This window comes from Ambystoma mexicanum, chromosome 10, assembly GCF_040938575.1.
Source record: "Ambystoma mexicanum isolate Mex_15411 chromosome 10, UKY_AmexF1_1, whole genome shotgun sequence".
Classification (NCBI taxonomy): domain Eukaryota; kingdom Metazoa; phylum Chordata; class Amphibia; order Caudata; family Ambystomatidae; genus Ambystoma; species Ambystoma mexicanum.
Window position 1 is genome coordinate 1407373810 of NC_090932.1, and position 23141 is coordinate 1407396950.

Sequence of the window (23141 nt, forward strand, 5' to 3'; positions counted from 1 at the left end):
AGGAAACCATGGCGTACTTCGACCCAGGGAGGGAGTCCGAAATTGTGGTTGATGCTAGCCCTATAGGTTTGGGTGCTGTACTATTACAAGCCAATGTGCAAGGAAACATGTGCCGAATTGCTTACGCCAGTAAGTCCCTCTCCGAAACTGAAAAGAGGTACTTTCAAATTGAGAGAGAAGCCCTGGCAATATTGTGGGGTTGCCGACATTTCCGATTGTACATTCTAGGAAAACCAGTGGTGGTCATCACTGACCACAAACTCCTCATACCCATCATGGCTGGTGCCTCGTCAAAACCACGCCCGCGCATAGAACGATGTATGTTATCATTGATCGAGTACGGGGTGAAACTACAGTACAGGCCTGGCACTCATAATCCCGCAGACTATTTGTCACGCCACCCCAGCACAAGTCGTGCGCTTGACCAAGTAGAGGTGATGTAGAGCCTGGAAATGATACGCAACATAGTGGAGGCTGCCATGCCAATAGCACTAGCACATCAGGACATCATTGCGGCTTTGAACAATGACGAAGTGTTCCGGATCATGAGAGCAGCCATTGGAAGCGGGGAATGGAAAGATGTGCTCGCTCACAATTCCAGGCGGGATGATGAGGCTCAAAGAGACATGCAAGCACTATGGAAAGTCAGACATGAGCTGTCAATGTCTGAGGATGGCCTCATCCTACGGGGCTGACAAATTGTAATCCCGAGATCACTGATGACCAGAGTGCTGGAGCTACCACACACAGGACACCAAGGGGCGGCAAAAACAAAAGCTTGCTTAAGGCCTAAAGTATGGTTTCCTGACCTGGAGAACAGAGTGGACAGGTTTTTGTGTGCATGTGTCCCATGTGAAGCGGCGAGCCCCGCAGAGAGTGCGCCCCCGATCACATCCATGGAAAGGAGCGAGCAACCTTGGGGTACTGTTCATGCAGACTTTGGGTCAACAGGAAGAGGCATGTACTTCCTACCTGTTGTAGACCAATGGTCAAGATATCCAGAGGTGGAACTAGTGGAATTGATGGCCTGCGACCACACTATCATGGCACTAGAAAAAATATTTGCCACCCATGGGTTCCCGCTAGTACTTTGTTTGGACAATGGCCCACCATTCCAAGGTAACCAATTTGCAAAGTACCTAGAAGAAAGAGGGATTAAGCACAGGAAAGTGACACCACTCTGGCCCAATGCCAATGGAGAAGCAGAACGGTTTATGCGAACCCTAAACAAGACTTTTTGCATCTCCATCAATGGGGTAGGGGAGTTACGACAAAACCTATTTGAGTTTCTGTGGGAATACCGGACAACTCCTCACCAGTCCACAGGCGTCCCACCGGCGAAAGCCCTATTCAAATGCTGTCTGAGAGGGCTGATGAGAGGGCTGATTCCTGAAGCTGACGGAAGAACACCGGAGGTGATTGATGACGAACGTGTCAGGCAGGAACGGAAGGACAGAAATGAGAGAGAGAGCGGACGGAGGAACCTCCAAGAGAAAGACATTGTGTGGGGAGACACTATACTAGTATGGAATCAACGTCCCGAAGGGAAGATGTCTCTCGCCTACGAACCACAACCCCTCGGGGTAACCCAGGTGAGGGGTTCTATGGTGACGGCTGCCAATGGGCGAGGGATGGTAACCAGAAACAGGTCATTCTTCAAAAAAATTGAAGCGAGCCGGCAGCTGACCTGCGGAGGTGGCTGAGCAGTCCAATCCGGAGGAAGCCCAACCACCAGGAAACCCACACGGAAAAGAAAGCCCACCAATTGAAGCACCACTGCCGACCTCAGGGAGTAGCAGCAGGTATCCGAGCAGAGTGGGACGACAACCCCCTGTCTGATTTCAAGACTATGTCATGGACTCTGATGGTTAGAGCCATAGCTCTCAACCGTTTGTGTTGCAAAGGCGGGTGAAACCATCCGATTTTGTTTTTGGCGGGTGAGACGCCCATTGGAATGCATGGGCGTGCAGGAGACTCGGCGGGTAAGTCAGCCCTTTACAAGGCGGGTGACACCCGCCAAAAGCGTGTGAGTTGAGAGCTATGTTAGAGCAGAAGTGGAACTATGTTTGTTAACGCACGTTGAGTTGTTGTTATGTTATATATGTCAGGTTTTCTTGTTTTAAAAAAGGAGTGATGTTACGTATTACTGTACCATGTGCACATGCGCAAGCCTCGTGCCGCTCACGCATGCGCACAGTTAATAAACGAGGACCAGTCAGACGTGTCAGTGAGTTCTTCACTTGGGGTGCGTGCGTGCTGTGTGGGCGGCCTGGGGCATTATTCAGCTACAACACCACGTTGGATCCCCATGGTTGAGTGTATGCCTGCACTAATGTTACAGCCCGTAGGACCGCACTATGTTATTGTTTCCATTAGGCTGTTTGTTCTTTATGAAAAAGGAGGAATGTTGCAAGTAATCTGTGTTCCAATATGCATGCGCGAGCCCCGTTTCGGGCCGCGCATGCACGTTTAATAAAGGGGACCCCGTGCGCAGCAGTTGCCACCGGGAGCCCGTGAGCATAAGACGATTGTCCGTGTGTTTCCTCAAGGTATGGTGCTTATGATGCAGGGGTTCCCGAGGGCATATACCTGAAAGCAACATACATCACCAGTTTATAGGAGAGGACTCTCACACTTTGCCACTCATGCAAGAAGAATATCTAAGCATATACTGTAATGCCTAACAAAGGCTGATTGAGTTCCTTTATTATTAATTTTTGTATAGCCCAAACTGTTGGCTTTGCCAATGCTTACTTTTCTCGGTGCATTCGGTGCATACCTAAAGGCTTACATTTTAGTCTCTCATTTGTTTCTATAGCTGTTAGTCCTTTTTCTATCCCCATTGGGGAGGGCAGGACAGCAGTGGGAATCTGTACGTCTATCTGCTCCTGGTAAGTTATGTGGTGGTTTCCGTGCGTTCTCAGATTTTCAAGATATTCAGTCACATTTCGATGAAAAAGGAGTCTCTTTAATTGTAGGTGTTCATGCCAGACCTCTCAAAGCTATCGAACGGAAGTGTTTGGAGAACACAAAGTACAACAATAAAAAAATAAAAATCTAACTCTCGAAATGAGGCATAAAACTGCAGCGATGGACGCAATTCACTCCCATCTTTACCTCTTAGAACGGGGTTACGTTATTTCATATCGTGCTCAGGTGCAGCGCAACACAACGCTTCGTTTAATCGTGGTACCTTCGCATATTAGTCAGTGAATTATGCTGCATGCAGTTATTTTAAATTGCTGTTGTGACTTATGTATCTCTAGCAGTGAAACGCCGTGCACCTTAAGCGAAGGCAACTCATTTTCTCGATGGCAGTATAGTTTCACTTATGTGTATTTTATGGAATCACTTTAGCTACTATTTGGGTGATTTATACACCGTCCTCGTTTTTTAAACATAATGACGGTTTTGTTATACTTGCATGTTGTGCTGATGTGCCGTGTCCCCACCTGCTTTAATGTGGGGCTGCCCTCATACCGCTATCTCACAACCCCCTTTCAGGGAGGGGGCTCGGGGGTTGGGGGCGGTCCACCGGCAAATACCTCGATCTTCCTGTCCCTGCACCATCCCCCATTCTGTTTATTAGATCATCAATTTGTGGCAAAACAGGATTTATGAAGCTCACATAGAACTCCTGTGGCTAAGGCACAGAAGGATAACATGATTTGCCCAGGACCACCAGACGAGGCAGTGTTATGATTGGCTTTTATTGTGGTGCTGGGAGGGGTGCCAGATGGTGGATGGAGCCATGGGGGGAAGGGACCTGCGGAACAGAGATGATAGTGATTGTGCTGGCACTAAGGTGGGTAAAGCGAGGATGTGCCAGATGGCGGACGGGAGCCTTCGTGGGAGCTATGGAAGGGGCTTGGGGAATAGGTAGGATTGATTGTGGTGGCACAGGTTGGGAGGGTGGTGGATGGAGACTTTGAGGGGTAGCACTGCATGATGTGGTTGGGTTGGGGAGCAGGGATGATTTATTTATTTTACGAAGCCTCTGTATTGCTTTATCCAAAGCACTGAACAATATAAAAAAAGGTACAATAAATGTAAAGGTAAAAGCATGGTCCAGAAAATAGCAATCACACAGAAATACTTCAAATGAGAGAGATTTTAAGAAAAGACAACTGTAAAAGAAGTTTAAGAATTTGTTTAACCTGAGAAAGCCTAGGACAAGGACAAATCTGTAAAAGGAGAGCATTGCAAAGAAGAGGGGCAAGAAGTTGAAATAAACAAAGGCAGAATGCTATTCGTGAGTAGGATGGTACAAAGAAATCAAGGACCATAGGTATGTGGAGGCCAGGCCATGAATACTCTTAAAGACTACACAGAGGAACTGAAACTCAAACCGTTTAACTGGGAGCCAATGGAGACGTGCCAAATAAGGAGAAAATACTGTCTGACTTGGGTAAGCAAAACTGAATTCGTACTTAAGAATATAAAATTGAACGCAAAGAAGAATAGCTTAAGGTGAGAAAGAACAATAGTTTTAAGGAGTATTTTAGTGGCGCTAAGTTAGTTGATGCCAACATTTTTTTAAAAACTCTTTTGAATTTTGCAACAGCATGAGAAAGAAAACATTCCCCTCCCCAGCTCCCCCGCCTCCGTTCCACCGAGGCATCGGATCATCCCTTCGCAAAAATCAGACTGTCCTGGGCTCACTCTCCCCATCTATTCCAGTTCTAACAGTCTCAGGCGCTGCAGACACCACATCACTCTAAATTCATTCTTAAGGAAAGACATTATTTCCCCCCACTCCACAGCAAAGTTCTGGACCTTGTTGTCCAAGGCGTATGTTGCCCATTCCAGGGCCACAAGTTCCCAAATCTTTTGTAGCGAGTTTTGGAACATGGGAACCTCAGGGCTTTTCCATCTTTGAGCTATTAACATCATAGCAGCCAACGTCAGTATCACTTTAGCTTTTTCCCTTGACCTGGGTTCCCCCACCTCAGTGACGTTTCTGACGCACAGAAGAATCTGGGCCAGGGATCTTCCATCACCCAGACCAAAGGTCTGTGCTTGCGCCTGCCGGACCACCCTCCAGAATGGTTCTATTTTGGGGCAGTCCCACCAGACGTGAACCGCCGTCCCTGTCATCCCGCAGCCCCTCCAGCACTCCCCCGAGGTCTCCGGATATATTCTCTGGAGGCGGGCAGGCATATAATGCCACCCGATCAATACCGCATAACATATTTCTTGTAGCTGGGAAGCTTTCGCCAGTTTGGGTATTTTCCTCCACAGTCCTTCCCACTCTGTCCTATTCAATTCCCTTCCCAGGAAATGATCCCAATCCTGCATATATGGCCATCTATTTTCTTCACCTCCCTCTTCTAGGGTCCTATATAAATTAGATATTAGTCCTGTCATTCCATCATTGGTCAGGAGAAAATTCTCAAAGTGGGTCGGCTCCCTGGTAGCTCCCGATCTAATCTCTGGTTGTAAAACCCAATGCCGTATTTGTCCATACCTTAACCTCTCTCCCTCGTGCATAGCGAACTCCCGCTTACAATCCTCAAGACAAAATCTCCCCATTGCGGAACATATCGCACAATTTCCTACAGCCTAAAAGCCCCCTTCTCCAATCCCGGGGTAAAGTCCCCATTACCAAAAATAGGAGTAAAGGGTGATGGAAATGAAGTGATTCCCCTGGATCTCGCTAACCTATCCCACACATCCGCCAAAAGTTTGGTAATGGAGCTCTCAAAAAAAGTGCCTAGGTCTCTGCTTTTTTGGCAACCATAACACCTCCGCCAGGTCATGATGTGCTACCGCTCGGTCCATCCTCACCCACAGCTTGCCTTGGTCACTTTCCCCGCCCCTCAGCCATTCCCTGATTACCCACAATTGTGCCGCCTCATAGTACTGCCTAAAATTTGGTAGCGACAGCCCCCCCCACCCCCTGGACGCCGTAAGCAAGCGTTGTCCCACCCTGGCCCTCTTCCCTTCCCATAGGAATTCATTAGTCAACTTTCCTAACTCCTTAAAAAACCCCAGTGGAATCGGCTGGGGAATTGCCTGGAAAAAATATAACAGTCGCGGGAGTGTAACCATCTTAATTGCAGCTATCCACCCGAACCATGAGACTCTAAGGGTTTTCCATCTATGGTAGTTTCTCTTGATTTCCCTCAGCAAGGGGTAATTAGCCGAGTACCAACCCGTGAGGTGTGCTGCTACCCTTACCGCCAGATACCGCACCTCTCCCGGGCTCCAAATAAAAGGAGTGTTCTCCCTCAACCCATCCCGTTTCAGAGCCTTCAGCGTGAGGTTTAGGAGCTCAGATTTACTAGCATTACTCGTTAACCCTGAAGCCTTCCCGAACTCCCCTAACAGGTCCGCGCTAGCTTGGATGGACTCAGCCGGGGACGTCAAGGCAAGCAACATATCGTCAGCAAATGCTACAACCTTTTGCTGCTCTCCTCCAAAGGGGATGCCCCGTATTTCCTCCGCCTCCCTAATTGCCTGTAATAGGGGCTCCAGATATACCGCATAAAGTAGGGGAGATAGCGGGCAGCCTTGTTTTGTTCCCCTCTGCAAGCGTACCAACCGCGATACTGGCCCGTTGACCACTATCCTAACGGCTGGGGCTGATAGTTAGCTTGGACCATCTTCAAAAATTCCCCCGGATTCCCATTTTCACCATCACTCGAAACAGAAAAGACCACTCTACGCGGTCAAATGCCTTCTCAGCATCCAAAGCCAATAGGACTGCGGGAGTGCTCGTTTTCTGCGCTTTTTCTACCAGGTGGGCAACCGGTCTAATATTATCTGACGTTTGCCTGCCCTTAACGAAACCTGCTTGATCAGGGTGTATCAGCTGAGGGAGGTATGTTTCCAGTCTATTTGCGAGAATCTTTGTATATATCTTGGCGTCTATATTTATTAACGCAATGGGTCGGTAGGACGTTTTTTTCCTCTGGATCCTTATTTGGCTTAAGTATCAGAGTCAGTTTAGCTTCCTCCATAGAAAGGGCAATCCTACCCGTCTGTCGGAATGTGTTAAACAGTAAGGTCAACTGTGGGGCCAGCTGTGAGACAAACCTCTTGTAAAAGCCTGCAGTATACCCGTCCGGGCCCAGGGCCTTGTTTGCCGGTAAAGCCCTAATTACCCCTTGCACTTCCTTTTCTGTAATTTCCTGATTAAGGAACTCACGGGCCTCCCTCCCAATGCTCGGCAACTGCACCCTCCCCAAGAATCCACCCTGCAGCTTACTCTGGGGTTTCTGCAACGTGTATAGGGACTCGTAATACTCTAATAGTTCCTGCAAGTCCCCGCCCCTCGTAACCCTCTCTCCTGAGGCGGTCTTTAGCGCTTTAATGGCAATCTCGATTTTGCCCCCCCTAAGGAGATGCGCCAGGAGCACACCCGCTTTATTCGCCTTGGCGTAGTATTTCTGCTGTACCGCCAAGAGTGCCCCTTCTGCTTTTTTGGTTCGAAGGATGTCTAGCTGCCCTACTGCTCTCCTGTAGTCCCTCATAGCCGCCCTAGACGGCGTCTATCCTACTTTCTGCCTGGCCGCTTCCACCTCCGCTTCTAGTTGTACTTCTAATGCCTTCATTTGTTTTATGCGGTGGGCGGCTAATGCTATCAGATCCCCCCCCCCCCCCACCCGAGAGTGGCCTTGAAGGTGTCCCATCTCACATCCTCCCGTGTGTCGTCCTTCCTATTAATAGCAAAGAAAATCTTGATCTTCTCAATTTCTCTCCGAATTTCTGGGTCCCTTAGGAGGGGTCCCGGGAATTTCCAGCCCCAGATGCCCTTGTCCCTGCACCCCATGTCCAAAGTAACTGCCACTGTTTTATGATCTACGATCCCTATTGGGCCCGTACTCACTTCCCGAATCCTGCCCACTAGTCCCGCTGAGACCCATATATAATCAATTCTCGACTGAGATCTGTGGACCCCCGATATGAAAGTATGGCCTTCCTCCTCTCCCCTCAGCTCCCTCCACGAGTCTCTTAAGCCCATCCTGTCTATTCTATCTTTCAGGTCCTTTGACATAACCGCACCCCCTCCTCTTACCTGTCTGCCGATCCTATCTCTTTCTCTGTCCCAGGCAATATTGAGATCTCCCATCAATACTATCTGTCCCCGGAGCTAGTTCTTCCAATAACTTCAGTATTAGCTGCAAAAATTGTTCCTGCCCCGCATTTGGTGCGTAAACAACTGCTATCATGTAGGGGACCTAATGATATTTGCCCTTTACCACCAGGTACCTGCCCTCCTTATCCCTTATTACCTCCTTGACTCTGAATCCAACTGTGTTTCTGATGGCCAACGCAACCCCCTTCGATTTGCTTTGACTGGGTGCGTGCAGGTTCTGGTCAAAACCCTGTAGCTTCAACCTCCCCTGGTCTTTGAGTAACAGGTGCGTTTACTGCAGCCCCATAAAGTCTGGCCTCTCTTTCCCAATGAAAAACTCCAACTTTTTCCTCTTGAGAGGGGTATTGTGCCCCCTCACATTATGAGTTATCCACTTGAGGGTGTGCTCCTCACTAAGTGTTCCTTGGCCCACTCCACAGCCCTATCACTCTTCCCTTTGTTAAGGATCCCATTGCCCCTATTCCGATGCCCCTCCTCCCCCAAAACCCCACTTCCCAAAAGAGAACGACTTGCTCTCGTCTGCGTAACCCTCCTAACCCGGGTATTCCCGCCCTTTCCATTCCCAAAATGTTTGTGTCCTGGTCTCCCCGCAGCCCCATCTTTCCCCTTATCAGCCCACCGACCCTTTTTATTCAACTTCATGCCTGAGGCTCGTTTAGGTCTCCTTCTCTTCTTCTCTGAGCGTCCCTTTTCGCGGCGTTCCTCCCTCTTTTGTACTCTTTTTCCTTTTCTCTACGACCAATTTCCACTCCCACGGTCTTGGCCTGGCCCGGCTGCTTGAACCCTGAGTGTCCGGGCCTGAGGGGTTCTCTGCCATCTCGATGTGAAGCAAATCCACCCCCTCTTGTACCAAGGTTGTCCTTTTCTGGCGCCCCTCCCACTCGAAAACTAGACCAAATGGGGAAAGTCCATTTATATTGGATGTCCTTTTCGTTCAGTATCCTGAGCACCGGCCCCATCTGCCTCCTCTTGATCAGAGTGCTAGCCACCAGTTCCTGGAAGAGCGCAATCTGCTGCCCTTTGAACATGATGGGTTCCTTTTTCCTTGCCTCTCTGAGAACTGCTTCCTTCTGCGCATATCTGGCAAAGGCAGCCAAAACGTTGCGAGGCCTCGCCGTTTGCCATTTGGCCATCCGCCCTGTTCTATGGACTCTATCTAACTCAATCGACTCAAAGTTTTCCTCACCCAAAAGTTCTGCAAACATCTCTTGAAGAGTTTTTTTCAAGTCTTTATCAGAAATGGATTCCGGTAAATGCCAAATCTTTTTAATATTGTGAAGATAAAACAAACCTGATTGTACAAGCAATTTGATTTGAGGTTGCAGTGAATCAGAAGAATCAAAAAGAAATCCAAGAATGCAGGCTGTTTGACCAACTGGAAGTTGACAAGGGGTAAAAGAAAAAGTTGGAGGACGCTGAATAGAAGTAGTAGCTGGAAAAAACAAGCTTTCCTTTTTTTGGGGGATTAAGAAAGAGAAACTGAGAAGCCATCCACAATTCAATAACAGTCAGGAAGAGAGAGGTTATGTTATGTTAGCATTATTTATAAAGCGCAACATTCACCAAACGAGGCATCTTGGCGCTCCTCGGCAGGACAGCTGGGAAGATGGGCTAGAAAAGGTACGTTTTCAGTGCCCAATGAAAGGAGAAATGATTGTGTAGCGTTAAGCGCACGAGGGAGGGAATTTCACAAAGAGGCAGCTGCAACAGAAAAAGGTGGTCCACCAATCTGGGTAAACTGAAACCTAGGAATGGGGGACAAGACAAGCGTCCGCAGAACGCAGTGTTTGACCAGGAAAATAGCAGGGGAATTTCGCCTGCAGGTACTCGGCACCAAGACCATGAAAGTCACGATGCATTAGGCATAATGCCTTAAATTGAATGCCCTGGGCTACGGGGAGCCAATGTAATTTTCAGAGCACAGACGAGATATGAGTGCACCGTGGTGTAGAAGTAGTTACTCAAGCTACCGAATTTGGAGACGACGCACCAAGTAGGCAGGCTGAGCCAGAACAATGAGTTGCAGTAATCCATAGAAGATGTAACCAAAGCTGAAACCACGGGTGCACGAAGTTGCACAGGGATAAATGGGAGGACCCTGAGAAGCATTTGTAAGTGAAAATACCCCAGCTGGCACTCTGCACCAACATGAGGCTCCATTGATAGTGAAGCAGATATTTTCACTCCCAAATCCTTGACTACAGGAACCGGAGATGCGAAAGGACCAAAGGAGGATGGCCAAAAGGCAGGAGTCCAAAAGGATGACGCAGAAGGCGGGCCCACCACCACTTCAGTTTTGTCTCCGTTCAGCTTGAGCCAATTGTTACACATCCATTCCCCCACGGCCTCGAGACAATTCCTGAACCTGGCTGCCGACTCCGGAAGGGAGTGGTTAAGGCAAACCAGGATCTGAGTGTCATATACGTATGAATAGCAGGGGAAACTGTGGGAGAAGATGAGTATAGTCAGAGGTTTAATATACGCATTGAACAGCACTGGTGAGATGGCGGACCCCTGGGGAGCACCACAAGTGAGAGCCATAGGCTTAGTGAAAAGGTGGAGGAGAAATATTTTGACAGTGATCTGAGAGAAAGGAAGAAAACCAGGATAGCAGAGCACTGGAGAGGTCAGCCTCCGTCAGACGATTGTGCAATGGTCAACAGTGTCAAAGGCAGTGGAGAGGTCAAGAAGGGAGCCCCAATGCCGCCTTGATCATATATCTGGGACAGTTGGTCCAAAACGGAGACCAGCACACTCTCGGTTCCCCACCCTGCTCGAAAACCATACTGAGGGGTGAAAGAACGAGAATTTTTCCAGAAAGGAGCTAAACAGTGGGCAAACCAATGATAAATTGGCGGGAATAAGAGGGTACAAGGACTGTTTCTTCAGCAAGGGGAAATTCTGTCTCTTGTTTGAGAGAGGCTGGAATATGTCCAGTTTGAAAAGAGGCATTCACTGCTTCTGTGAGCACTGGGAAATTTGCGGCAAGATATCCTTAAGAATACCAAGTGGAATAGAGGCTATAGGGAACGCGGATTTCAATTTGGAAACATAAAGCTAAGCTATCTTCAACGGCAAAAACGGGGAATGTCGATCATACAATACAAGAGGTAGAAGTGATGGCAATAACAGGTGGAGGCTGCAACCTAAATCCAGAAGAAAGGATACCAAAATGGATTTTATCGATCTTCTCCATTAAATAAGCAGATAAGGCGTCACAAAGCCCCTGGGAAGGTGGAATAGAATCAGGAGAGACAGAAGAGCCCGTCTTAACTCTTTAGAATGGTTAATAGATGCTTCTATGCGTGATGAAAAATAAGCCCGATTGGCCATACAAATCGCTTTATGGTAATCGGCGGAGACTTGCTGAAGGGACTTTTTAATAGAAGGATCCTAGGCAAGACACCATTTATGCTCGGTTTGTCTGCCTTGAAGAGGGAGGGCACACAGATTGTCAGAAAACCAGGGCTCAGATGGACAGACTCTTGGTTTAACAAGTTTAAGAGGAGCCAGAAATTCGGCCAGCGCCACAAAAGTAGAGGAAAGAGTGCCTTAATCCACAGGTCTAGTTACAGAGGTGGAATGCTAAGAGTCAAGGACACTGTGAAGTGAACAAGCAGGGCCTCCATCTGGATTCAGTGATCCAGTGTTAACAATGTGCAAGTGAAACAAGAGTTAAAAATAATGGCAACACTCCCACGTACACAAGGTTGAGGACAATCTAGGTGCATGATTTTAAAATTAGGCAGCAATAGTTGTACTAGGGCAAGGCCCGAGGAATCGCGTAGCAAAGTTTCTGAAACACACACAAAATGAGGAAGTAATCCGATAATAAATCATAACACTGTGAAGTGTGCGTCACATGTGAACGCACATTAAATAGCAAAAACTTTAAAAAGATTGAGTTTGGTGTCAGATAGTATTAACGTTATCCATTTCATACAAGCTGTTTGGGAATATAGTGGTGTAAGGCAGACACAAGTGATCAGAGTTCATGGGTGTTTATTGAACTTTATCAGGGGTGTGAAAAACGCCTATCAAAACCTAAATCTAAGATGGGCGCAAGCTACGACCATCAAATAATAATAATAATACAGTCCTAGTGCAGTCTAGTCAAATAAAAAGGGCCTATACTAAAAATGAAAAATTGCCAATCCTTACCGCTATGCTACAAATATTGTGGGATAATATTCACAAAAAGAATGAATTGTTCACAAAATGATAAGTCAGGATGTTTAGGCTGTTGGCCTCCCTTCCCCACGTTTTTAGCTCGGGACCAGGCGGGTCACTTGAGCACAGTACACTCTTGGGCTTCTTTGGCACAAGGTCACAGTTCCTCTTACTGACATCGGGGCCATCTGTGCCCAAGTCTTTCGTTTCAAGTCTCTTCCTTTAGAGGGTCTGATGTGCCAGAAACAATGAAAAAAAAGTTCCTTTCCAAATATTCAAGTCGGGTGATTCACCCTTCACCCTGGGGGCTCAGCTGGACTCGGATCCTATTTTCACAACTAGCTTCCCTTAGTCAGGTTCAGACCAGCTTTAATTCGCAGCCATCCCTCAGTCAGGTTCACATTTGCCACAGCAATATCTTCTCGGGTGTTTTACTGTTCACCCAGGATACCCCTCTTCTGGGCTCAGGCCCCTTTTTCTACAATTAGTCCCCCTCAGCCGGGCTCAAACCAATTTCGGTTTACAGACAATCGAAGACAATTGAATGTGCACAGGCTTTGACTTAACCTGCTGTAGGACCACTTTGATTTCACAGTTGAATAATTCTAACCTGCTCATGGAGGCGCCAAACAGAGACCTTCGAGTGAGCATCCACGTGGCGCCGGAACACTCTGTATCTGGTACCTATTTTGGTTTCATAAAGTTCAATCGTATACACGTTCTCTTTGTTCAAACAATGTTGCCTCTTGCAACCTTGAGCATAACACAGTCCGCAGTTTCTCCAACTCGCCGGCTGTGCTGAACTTGCTGGCGTTGCTTTGCTGTCGGAGTCCAGGACAGTACCACAGCGGCAATCACTTCTCCCCACCTCTGCTTTCAATGCGGGAGGGCCTGTGTACTTTTGACGCACACTACACCGTTCGTCAGCTGCAATTCCCGGTCTTATGTTTCTTTTCCATGAGGCTTCTTGAAAGTGAAGGCGCTCACTCCCTACATACCAGTAAACACTCAGAATAAAGGACACATCCCGGTAGGGAATGAGACCAAGAGATTGGGTTGCGAGTTGTCAAAGTTTATGTAAGATTCAGCATCCAGAGAACTCTGCTGTCTCGAGAGTGCTCTGGCAAACAATACAGATACAAGTTTGAAAAGGTTAGAGTCATCAATGACGTCGGATATATAGGTTACAAGTTGCATGTTCATTGGTCAAGAAGGGAGTACGCATATAGGTCTTAAGGGACTGGCTTCGTAGGATTGGCTGATGGGTTGGCGGGAGGGTAGCGGTTGCGTGGTTCAGCTGGACTGGTCCGGGCGAGGTGAAGGCTGGGGCAGGTCCGGAGATGCGGTTGAATCTAACTAAGCTGACCTGCATACCTATTCTAGACATGCAATAAACAATGAGCATTAATATACCTTTGAGTAACTCTTAGAATCCTATAAATTGTACACGTGTGTTTGCATTGTCCTTCCTTGGGTCATTCATGAGATGGAGGGAGTGGGGCCTTGCCCCTGCGTAACCTGGGGGCTGGGATTGATAGCTGTCTGGTCTGGCACATCAGAGCGGGAAGGGAGTGGGGTGACACTTGTTCAGAACAGAATATACAGTGCCTAGGGTCTGGGTTTATTGGGGACACTTCTAGGGTGGGCAGTACAGCAGGGTCACCCTTCTGTTAGATCAAGAGAATACCTTTGGAGGGGCACAAGGTTGAGCAGGCAGTAATTTTCCAGCTGAGGGGTGCAGGAGCGGGTTTGTGGAGATGGATGAACTACGAGTCATGGTTCGGCCCGGTCACACATAGGACAGTGATCTCAGAGGAAGAGTGAGAAGATACATTGTTTTAATTGTAGCAGTTAGTAAAGCATCCGTGAGAAAGGGACTTGGGAGGCAAAGGCAACGGAGGAAAAAGGTGGGGGCTGTTCATGTTCGCTGTGCGTGGTGCTGCTGAAGGGAGAGGCGACTTTGCACTGTCAGAATGCGGTCTAGTCCAAAGATGGAGTCGAGGGTACACAAAATGGAGTCCAAGTGTGTCTTGCAATGGACCCACCTCTGCTCATGTCGGGGTCTTGTCCCTTGCCATAGCAAAAGGGCAGTGGAGGCGTCCCCCCACCAGTGCAAGAGCAAACGGGCCTTCCTGTGTAGAATGCATTGGAGGGGGGCTCAACCAACCCTCCCTTCCCTACAAAAGTCACGGTCCTTTGTTGAAAAGGACAAGGGTAATTCCCTTCTTGTTGTCCTCTCCGGTATTGCCGCCTTTCTCCTTGGTTTAAACTGCAATCTCGGAATTTCTGCTTCCTTGTGCGTTTTGCCTTGCTCAGAGTGTGCTTTCGTGCTCCGCCTTTTATCCGCGTGGGGAAGTGTGATGGAAGCCAGGTGTGTGTAATTATCAGTAATTGCCTGTCTCTACCTGACTCTTGTGTTGGGACATGTCAGGTATATGGCTATGGTGTTAGTCCGTTGTCGCTCACGATGAACTGTCCGTGAGAAAGTGTTTGTGTTGGAAAAAGGGGGCGGGTGTTGAGTTTCTAGGTATCCTACCTGGTAGGATGGGGAAATGGTGTTATAAGGAAGGGGATACCACGTCTCACCCTTCGGTGTCCCACTTCCACTCCCCGAAGACCCCCATCCAGGTGATCTCCCGCACTGGTCCACCCCCAGGAACTGGATCCAATAGTGATGGCCGTGTCCTGGCCACCTGGATGACAGATCCCCGGGGACTAACAATTGAGACATCTTCAGGTTTCTCACAGTGGACGGAGGGGCAAGTTGTAATAACTGCTTGCGTGAAAGCATAGTCGGCGCATTACTTACAGTTTCCACCTAAGGAAAAGTGCCACCTGAGCTGGCTGTGGCCCTGACGGGCACAGATGGGCTTGACTTAGGCGCAACATCAGCGCGCAAAGTGCGCCCCTGCTGCGCCCATCTGTGCGCCTCCGACCCCCAAAAGGTCTAACTAGGCACATAGTATTGCAGAGTTCAATCCCCGTGGCCTGCAGACCCGACGGGGAAGAAAGATTGCTACGCAGTCTGTGTGCAGGCAAGAAATGAAAACAAACACACTGACCAGGAACGAGACCCAGAGGCAAACTGGAGGCCAGGCACCATCTTGCTTGCTAACGCGCTTAGCCTAATCCTTGGTTGATGGATAGTCATTGACTGAGGAAAGGGAGATGAGAATCTGTGTGTCGTCCACGTATAGATGCACCTGGAAACCAAAATCAAGCGTTGGAGAAGACAGAAGTGATGTATAGCGAGTAAATAAAGACAAAGCCCTGAGGGACACCATAGGAAAGAGGATAGGACCGGGATGCAGAACTCTTCCAAAAAACTGAATGAGTGGTCGGAAAGATATACGAGAGAAACCACTGAAGAGCAGTTTCAAAGTGCCAGTGTAGAGGGAAGAATACAATATCTACAGTGTCAAAAGTTGAACTGAGGTTCAGCCAAACAAGAATGGAGGAAAGTTTATGGTGACTAGCATTAAGGATGGAGTTTGAAACAGAAAGAAGAGCGGTTTCAGCACAGAAACCAGAGTGGAAACCAGATTGGTAAGAGTAAAGGAGATATTCAAATCGAGTTAGGAACTGGGACAAAAATTGCTCTAGAATTTTGGAGCTGAGGAAGAAGAGATCGTATGGAAATTTGAGTTTTCCACAGGACTGAGAGGTTTCTTAAGAAGAGGAATTATAGTAGCAACATTAAAAGAAGGGTAATGACCAGAGGAAATAGGTGGATTAAAGAGAGAAGTTAAAACGGGAACAAAGGCAGGAAAGATAGATTTAATAATAGTCAGGAAGAGGATCAGATGGAACCTCAGTAGGGTGTCAATGAGACATAATTTCTTTTTTTTAATAACATAAAATCAAATACTACAAAATAACAGTACAAAGTCACATAAAATAGTGTAAATTGCAATAGCACATGCTTTAAAAAAACATATCACTTAATACTTGCACATAAGAACTGTACGTAAAATCTGTTTGTATTTCATAACCATTATTAAAACTCTTCTACTTGCAGTGCATTGATAACATGTGTGATTCCCCATCACTATAGAGGTAGTACGTCCAGCCAAGCAATGTTTCCAAATCACATCCTCATCCCATCTTAAAGTCTGATGGCAAACTTTTCCCAAATACATTGTTCACAAATTGACTAATGCTACACATTCCGTCACTCAGTGTTTAGTAGTTTCCACTTTTCCCTTTAGTTTACAGAAACGGCAAGAACCATTGTCGGGCAACATTTTACCATATCTAATCATCATTTGCTTCGAATAAACTAAATTCCAACGGAAGCAAAGAGAAAGTGCACAAGTTTGTTTATCAGGGTATATGCTAAAAAACAGGGCCAATAAACTGCTCCTTTTGTTATCACCCCTCAAATGTGCTAAAGATGGATATGAATGGAATAACTGGTAAATATCCAGTCATATTGATACAGCAATGACTTCACTTGAGCTGGTTGGTCCACCAAGACTTGTATAGAGCATCTTATAGAATCTAGAATATGACATAAATTCTGTAAACCTTTAATCCTAGTAAAACATTGTTTCTCATAGAAAGACTTGTAATCCATCAGTAGGGATGCCTCTACAGGGCATAAGATCTTTCGGAACAGCAATAACATTTTCCAGTAGGCTCTTAAGAGAGACCAAACCAAGGTCATATCTTATTGCTGCCACTGGAAAGCCCTTTGGCACCATCTGTGTTCTTTTCCAAATTCGTCCCTCCAAAATAGGTAATTGGTCCAACATAGACAAAGGCTACGTTTCATTTCCATACAGCAACTTGGGAATAATTTTGGCCTCCTAATACCTGATCACTGGTTTTAATGAAAACTTTCCAAATTGTATATCAATCAATTTAGAGGTACATGCGTTAAACCAGACACAAATATTATCCACAGAGGGTCTTGCGTTCACTAAAATACCCAAGTTAATCAGTGAATGGACACTTGAGACCGCTACACTTGCGTATAGGCGCGTTATAAATGCCATATCATATCATACGTTCCCAATATGCCATTGAAATGTACACTTCTTCCTAGAGTTTGTAAATCGTATTATTTTGGACTTTGCAGGATTGACATTCAGCGTGTGGTCTTTCATATACCATACAAATATATTAATTTGTCGTTGTTGCCCAATTCTAGTAGCATCAAACAGAAAGATGTAATCCACATAAGCAAACCATTGATAAAACAGATTCTGCAATTTAGGGGAAATAAATGATGCTGGAAGCAAAGCGTCCTCAATGTCAGTGAGGTATAGATTGAAAAAACAGGGAGCAAGAACACATCCCTGTCTTACCGCTGGGCAGCAAGTATTCAACGTGATAAATTACCCAAGTTATTTAATCTGACTTGAATATCAGTTCATGAATACAAGCCGACAATTAACTTGAGCAAACCTGGCGGAATGCCCCATGCTTGTAATTTCTTCCATAAAAGCTCCCGATCCAGGGCGTCAAAAGCCGCCATCAAATAAAGGGAGGCGGCATATATCAATATTTGTTACCCCAGGTTAATTGTTAAAGACAATTTATCGCAAGCCCATTGACTGATGTCCCCATCCAACATCTAAAGCCTGTTTGACAACATTTTGATATTCTTCCTGTTTCTGCAACACAGGCTTTAAGATGACATAGCAGAATCAACGTGAACACCTTACCATCTGCATTGAGTAGTGCTACGGGGCAGTAACTAGAGGGACTAGCTCCGTTCCCTTCTTTTAAAAATGGGGACTATATATGCCCTAGACCATGAGGGAGGAAAGAGATTAGTAGCAAGTATTTTAGCAAAGAAAATAGATAGTGCCTTAGCCCAAGCTCTCCTATGTGATTTAAATACATGGTTGGCTAATCCATTTGCACCTGGAGCATGAGAATAACTAATGGAGTTTAACATCCCAAAAACAACCTCTTCCCCAAAATGTATGGGTGTCAGTTCTTGAGTGTTTAAATACATTACCCGTGCCCCCCTCCTTACTCCCCCAGCTGATTCGGTCCTTTCTGGAAAGACCTGTCCAAAATATGCCATCCAATCTGCCTATGAAACTCCATTGACTAGATAGAGCAAGAGGCTGAGGTGATTCAATGAATTTATAATTTGCCAGAAAACCTTTGAGTTCTTATCTTTTATGCACATTAACATTGCTTCCCCATACAGCTGAAGTCTATTTGCTTTCGATTCTTACCCAGTTTCTGTTTCTGTAAACTTGCCGAATGTTTCTTATTCACTCCCTTATGTCATCCTAATTGTAAAATCTTTGGCTGCATCTCCCTCTTTCGTTGGGCCACTTCTTCCTTATTATACTTGTGGACATGATTCACCCTTTATTTCTTTTTGCTACCCTTACCAAAAACTCCACCCACTTGTAGCAAGGATCCTATGAAGTTTCCAAAGTCTGAAGGTGTGAGAGTTTTAAATCTCCAGGACTGATCCGTCAATTTAAGGTATGCATCTAATATATAATTAACTTTTGAGATTTTGTGGGATTCCAATACACTCGATTGCCTGCACTATTATCAAGATTTGAGAAACATTTTGATTTTTCAGAGTTCACTTGAAGGGCCTTTTAGTTATTCAATAAGATGTCAAAGCCTACCTCTATCATGGCGTGGTCACTGTAGGGTTTAAAATCTACTTTAAACTTTGAGCAAAAGACGCCCAGCCCGTCAATGACAAATACATAGTCCAAAGTGGATCTCATAAACCCATTTGTCCACGTTGTGGTGGCCAGGCCCCCTTTGTCCCAATCTCTTCCCATGTTTCTGTATTTATGCAGTCAGAATTCAAATCACAGACCAGCATAATGTGTCTGCGTGGGTCACCAGCATACCATTCCAATATACTATCAGAAATGCCAGCCAATAAATCATCCAATCCTCCCATCCCTTCATTTCAATAAACATTAAGCAATAGTACTTCATGTTCTTTACCCGGGCCTAATGGAACGTGTGTGGCCAGCACCCTGTGCTTATATCAAAAGAATTAACCACTTCCATTTCACTGGAAAACCTGGTTAAAGTAAGAAGACCTCCTCCTCTTAGGTTTCAACCAGCCAAGCAAGGACCTTACATCAAACCCATCCAAAGACGTCTGTGTGTGTTAACCACGTTTCTTGCAGTGCTATCATGTGGGGCTACTGCAGCTATCGCCCTAAGTCCTGTGATGAAAACAAGTGCCTATGGGCCTTCGTGTACCACAAAATTATATTTAATTGGGTGAGGGCAATTTATTAATTCTGATGCAACGCATTCAGGAGCCACGCCCAGTTATTTGTGACTTCTGAGTGCCCCATTTTCTGTTTTAGATATGCAATCTCAGCCCGTGGTATTTCTGTACCTCCCTCCATCCTTTCACCCTTCTAAGCACAAACATCAAATCCAAGAACTCGCATGTTATCCCTCTCCATGAGAATTGAATCAAAGACATATCGAGAGTTTAGCACTACCAGATCCTGTTCAGTTTTCCGGTGGTCAATGAAGTCGACCCTTTTCACATCCGTAAAGGCAATCCCAGAAAGGTTGGGTATCTCGGAGAACAAATGTAAGATAGTGGATCCTCCCATTGTCACAGATGTATTTTATGGTAGCACACACTCAAGTACAATGGTATGAGGATGATCGGACACAGTAATTAAAGATCACCTATCCAATTGTTTGCGAGTGCTGTGACCTGTACGTTTCTGCTCCATATTATCTTGTAGGGCAAATGGGCTCTTCGGAAATCTTTCCATTCGGTCCCTAAAAGACAAATCAGTTAGTTCATTTCTTGGTGGGTATGTTTAAACTCCGATCCCCTTATCAGCTTGCCATGCCTCTTTGCACTGCCTACTCCCATAAATTACTTCTGGAATCCTAATCCCCTCTTATCTTTTGTCATTTGACCACTCCCTTTTCTCCCCCCCCCCCTAAATGGAGAGGGGAGGAAGCCAGTTTTAGACAGATTTCTTGCGCCTGGATGGAATTAGCCCTTTCCTTTTTAAATAAACATCTAGAATTTTAAGCCACTTTCCATTCCCCCTTGCAGTCCAACCACCCTTTGGCTCTTTATGCTAGCTTCTTGGACATGAGCACTCACTCCCCTGGGGGCACTGTTCAACGATCTCCCCAGAGCCCTTCGCTATGTCCAAACCCCTCTGCAAGCATTGTTGCTCGGAGGGACATATCTTTTCTTTGAGTATCCATGATGAATTATCATTTCGTCAACCTCGGGAACCTTTTCCACAACCCTTGAATCCTCCTTTTCCCTCCGGCTTTTATCTAATGTTGCGATGCATTCAAAGAGCCCCCCCCCATTTCTTTGGTAGACTCTTTGCAGAATTTTTAGTCAGCACATCTTTCACACTGGGCTGTCTAAAAAAAAAATAGGCGTAAAAACTGTTTAGATTGCTGTGATGTTCTCTTTCCAGCACAGACCTTTCCCTTTTAATCTCATTTTTTGGCATATAGGTAATAACTGTAGGAAGACTGGATCTATTATCATCACATCCACTGATCATTACCTTCGGTCATGAAAGGATAGTTGGAGGAGGTGACCAAGCTTCAACACAAATACCATCATCCGGTACTGTTTCCACCATCCTCTCAATATAAGCTGTTCTTCCCGTTTTACTTTTTGGAGACCTATGTACCGCTGTTTAACACCAGGCTCCAAGACTTGTTAATTTATAGGTAAGCATTTTCATTCACTAGATGCATTAACAAAACCCCCCCCTCGTTCATTACCACTCACGTCACATAAAAACCCCACTTTCTCAAGAACTAGTTTTAATAGGGCAGCGTTATCATTAACTTTCAATCCCTCATAAAGTTTCACCAAAAAGCACAGAACTTGATTAATTTCCGACAGTCTGATTAGTCGGTATATTCCATCGGAAATTATTGCCTGAAGCCGACAAAGGTTGTCACAGAGTCCAAGGGCAGAGGATAGGTGCAGAAAAATGAACAATCTGTTTCTTGCCTCCTTCTTTCAATGTTATGGTACGATTCATCATGAAAATTCACATTCATTAAGTTATTAGAGTCACACAGTGAAATCTGATAATTCCCGTTTATAAAAGAAGTACCAGTGTAGTCCAAAGAAGCATTTGTTGTTTCAGGAGCACCTTTATAAGGTAAAATAACGGGGACGTCCAACGCCATATTTGTTAACCCTCTAGGAGAAAAGAAAGATGTTATCAAGGCTTTTCTTGTGTCCCTTAAAGAGAGGGCCACTCCTGTCTCTCCCGGTAAAATGTATTTTCCCATACCACCCCTTAAGTTTGTAACAACAGTGGGCGCCTCATGTCTTGAGGCCTCCGTCCATGACAAAACCGCCAGGCGGAGAAGGGGGCAGAGGCAGAGGGGGCCAGGAGGAGACTCACTGCTCGCAGCATTTCTGTGTCAGTGATATATGAAGAGATGGCCGACTTATTCAGTCGTGCTTTGCCGCTCCTTAAGTCGTACATTGAAAACACAAATGTGCGAAAAGCGAATGACGCCGGAAGGCGGACTGCGGCTGAAGACTGTAACCCAGGGTATGAGTAATTCAGTCTCCCCACACTCTCAGGAGCAGTCTAAATTTGTGTAAGTGTCATCAGGAAAATTCTAACAAATACAATAGATGCAGCAAGCCACCTTCACGAAAGCAGTTTTTAAAAGAGGGTCAGTCACTTACACTTTACCAGCGTTGTTCTTCACAAGGGGCTCCAGACTACCTCCTCCCCTCCTGCCAAACTGCACAACTGCATCCACACACAATGTAAATGCTTATTTATGTACTGTGAACAATCTACATATCCACTTTGATGTTAGCCATGAGCGCCACCAAAATAATACCAGGGGCAGCTAGAATAGCATTGCGGGTTGCTTACAAAGTAAGTACAACGTCTTACCGCATTAACCTTTGCGCAACAGAAAGGAGGAGGCAGCGTATAGGGGGAGGGCTAGCCGCGGCAGCAGGATCCAAAAAGCAAATTCTGCAGTGGACCACGAGAGCCCCGGCGAACTCCTTCCAAACTCTGCCAAACACTTTGTACCACTCCGCTATGCATGCTGCTCCCAGCTGAAAGATCTGAGGAAATGACCTCTATACGCTCGCAAGCGGAACTGCCGTGTCAAGCCGCGCATCAGAGAATAGTGATCAGTAACCGGAATCAGAGGCTGATTCCTACACCTGTGCCCTTTCAATCCTGGCTCAGCATAGCAACATCATTCTCTGAGATTATACTAAAGGAGAAAAAAGGACTGTCGCAGTCGGGGGTGATAATGAGCTTAGGGCGGTCCATGTTAGAATCAGAGGGGACCTGAGAAGGTATTGGAGATCTGATTTTCTAAAATATAGAAGGAAAAAGTTAGCAAAGTCATTAGCAGGAAGCAAAACGGGAGGAAGGATGAGGAGGAGGGACAGAAGTTTATTTAAAGTAGGGTGAAGAAGTTTGGGAGAAGACCTCTGGGGTCGAATAATTGATTGGAAATAGTTGGCTTTGGCTTGCTTAAGAGATTGACAAAATGATGCAATAGTACAGAAAAGGATTGATAATTGGAAGTGCTTCTAAATTTCAACCATTTACGGTTTGGCACTGTGAAGCTGGATCCTCTGCTGTTTAAGGGAACGAGTAAACCGAAGGACGAGAGGGTTTTTATTTTGGTTTAAATTCAGACAAATGACAGAAGTTATCAAGCGATGTGGAAATTGCAGAATTACATTTATTCAGACCAGAGTCAATGCCCAGGGCAAGAGTATAAAAGAAGCTAGTTGAATGTGAAGAAATTGAATCAATAAGGGCAGCATGATCAAGATTCCCAATATCGCAGTGACGAAAGGTAGAAGCAGATGGTGAGGCAGCAGAAGAGATAGATGCAGAAAGCATTAAGGATGGAAAGA

At 46.1% G+C, this 23141-nt stretch overlaps 1 protein-coding gene across 7 annotated transcripts in view; it reads left to right on the forward strand.

Moving 5' to 3' along the window:
• Nucleotides 1-23141, forward strand: part of ALKBH2 (alkB homolog 2, alpha-ketoglutarate dependent dioxygenase) — a 248924-nt gene that overhangs the window by 84031 nt on the left and 141752 nt on the right. For 3 of the 7 annotated variants that reach the window (XM_069619437.1, XM_069619443.1, XM_069619444.1), the window contains exon 1: nt 2806-2891. The exons of 1 other annotated variant lie outside the window; for it this stretch is intronic. The gene's annotated coding sequence lies outside the window, so the exon portion shown is untranslated. Of the gene's footprint in view, nt 1-2203; nt 2228-2299; nt 2319-2805; nt 2892-23141 lie in introns of those variants that run through there. 3 more of the 7 variants (XM_069619442.1, XM_069619440.1, XM_069619439.1) reach the window with 3 other exon arrangements.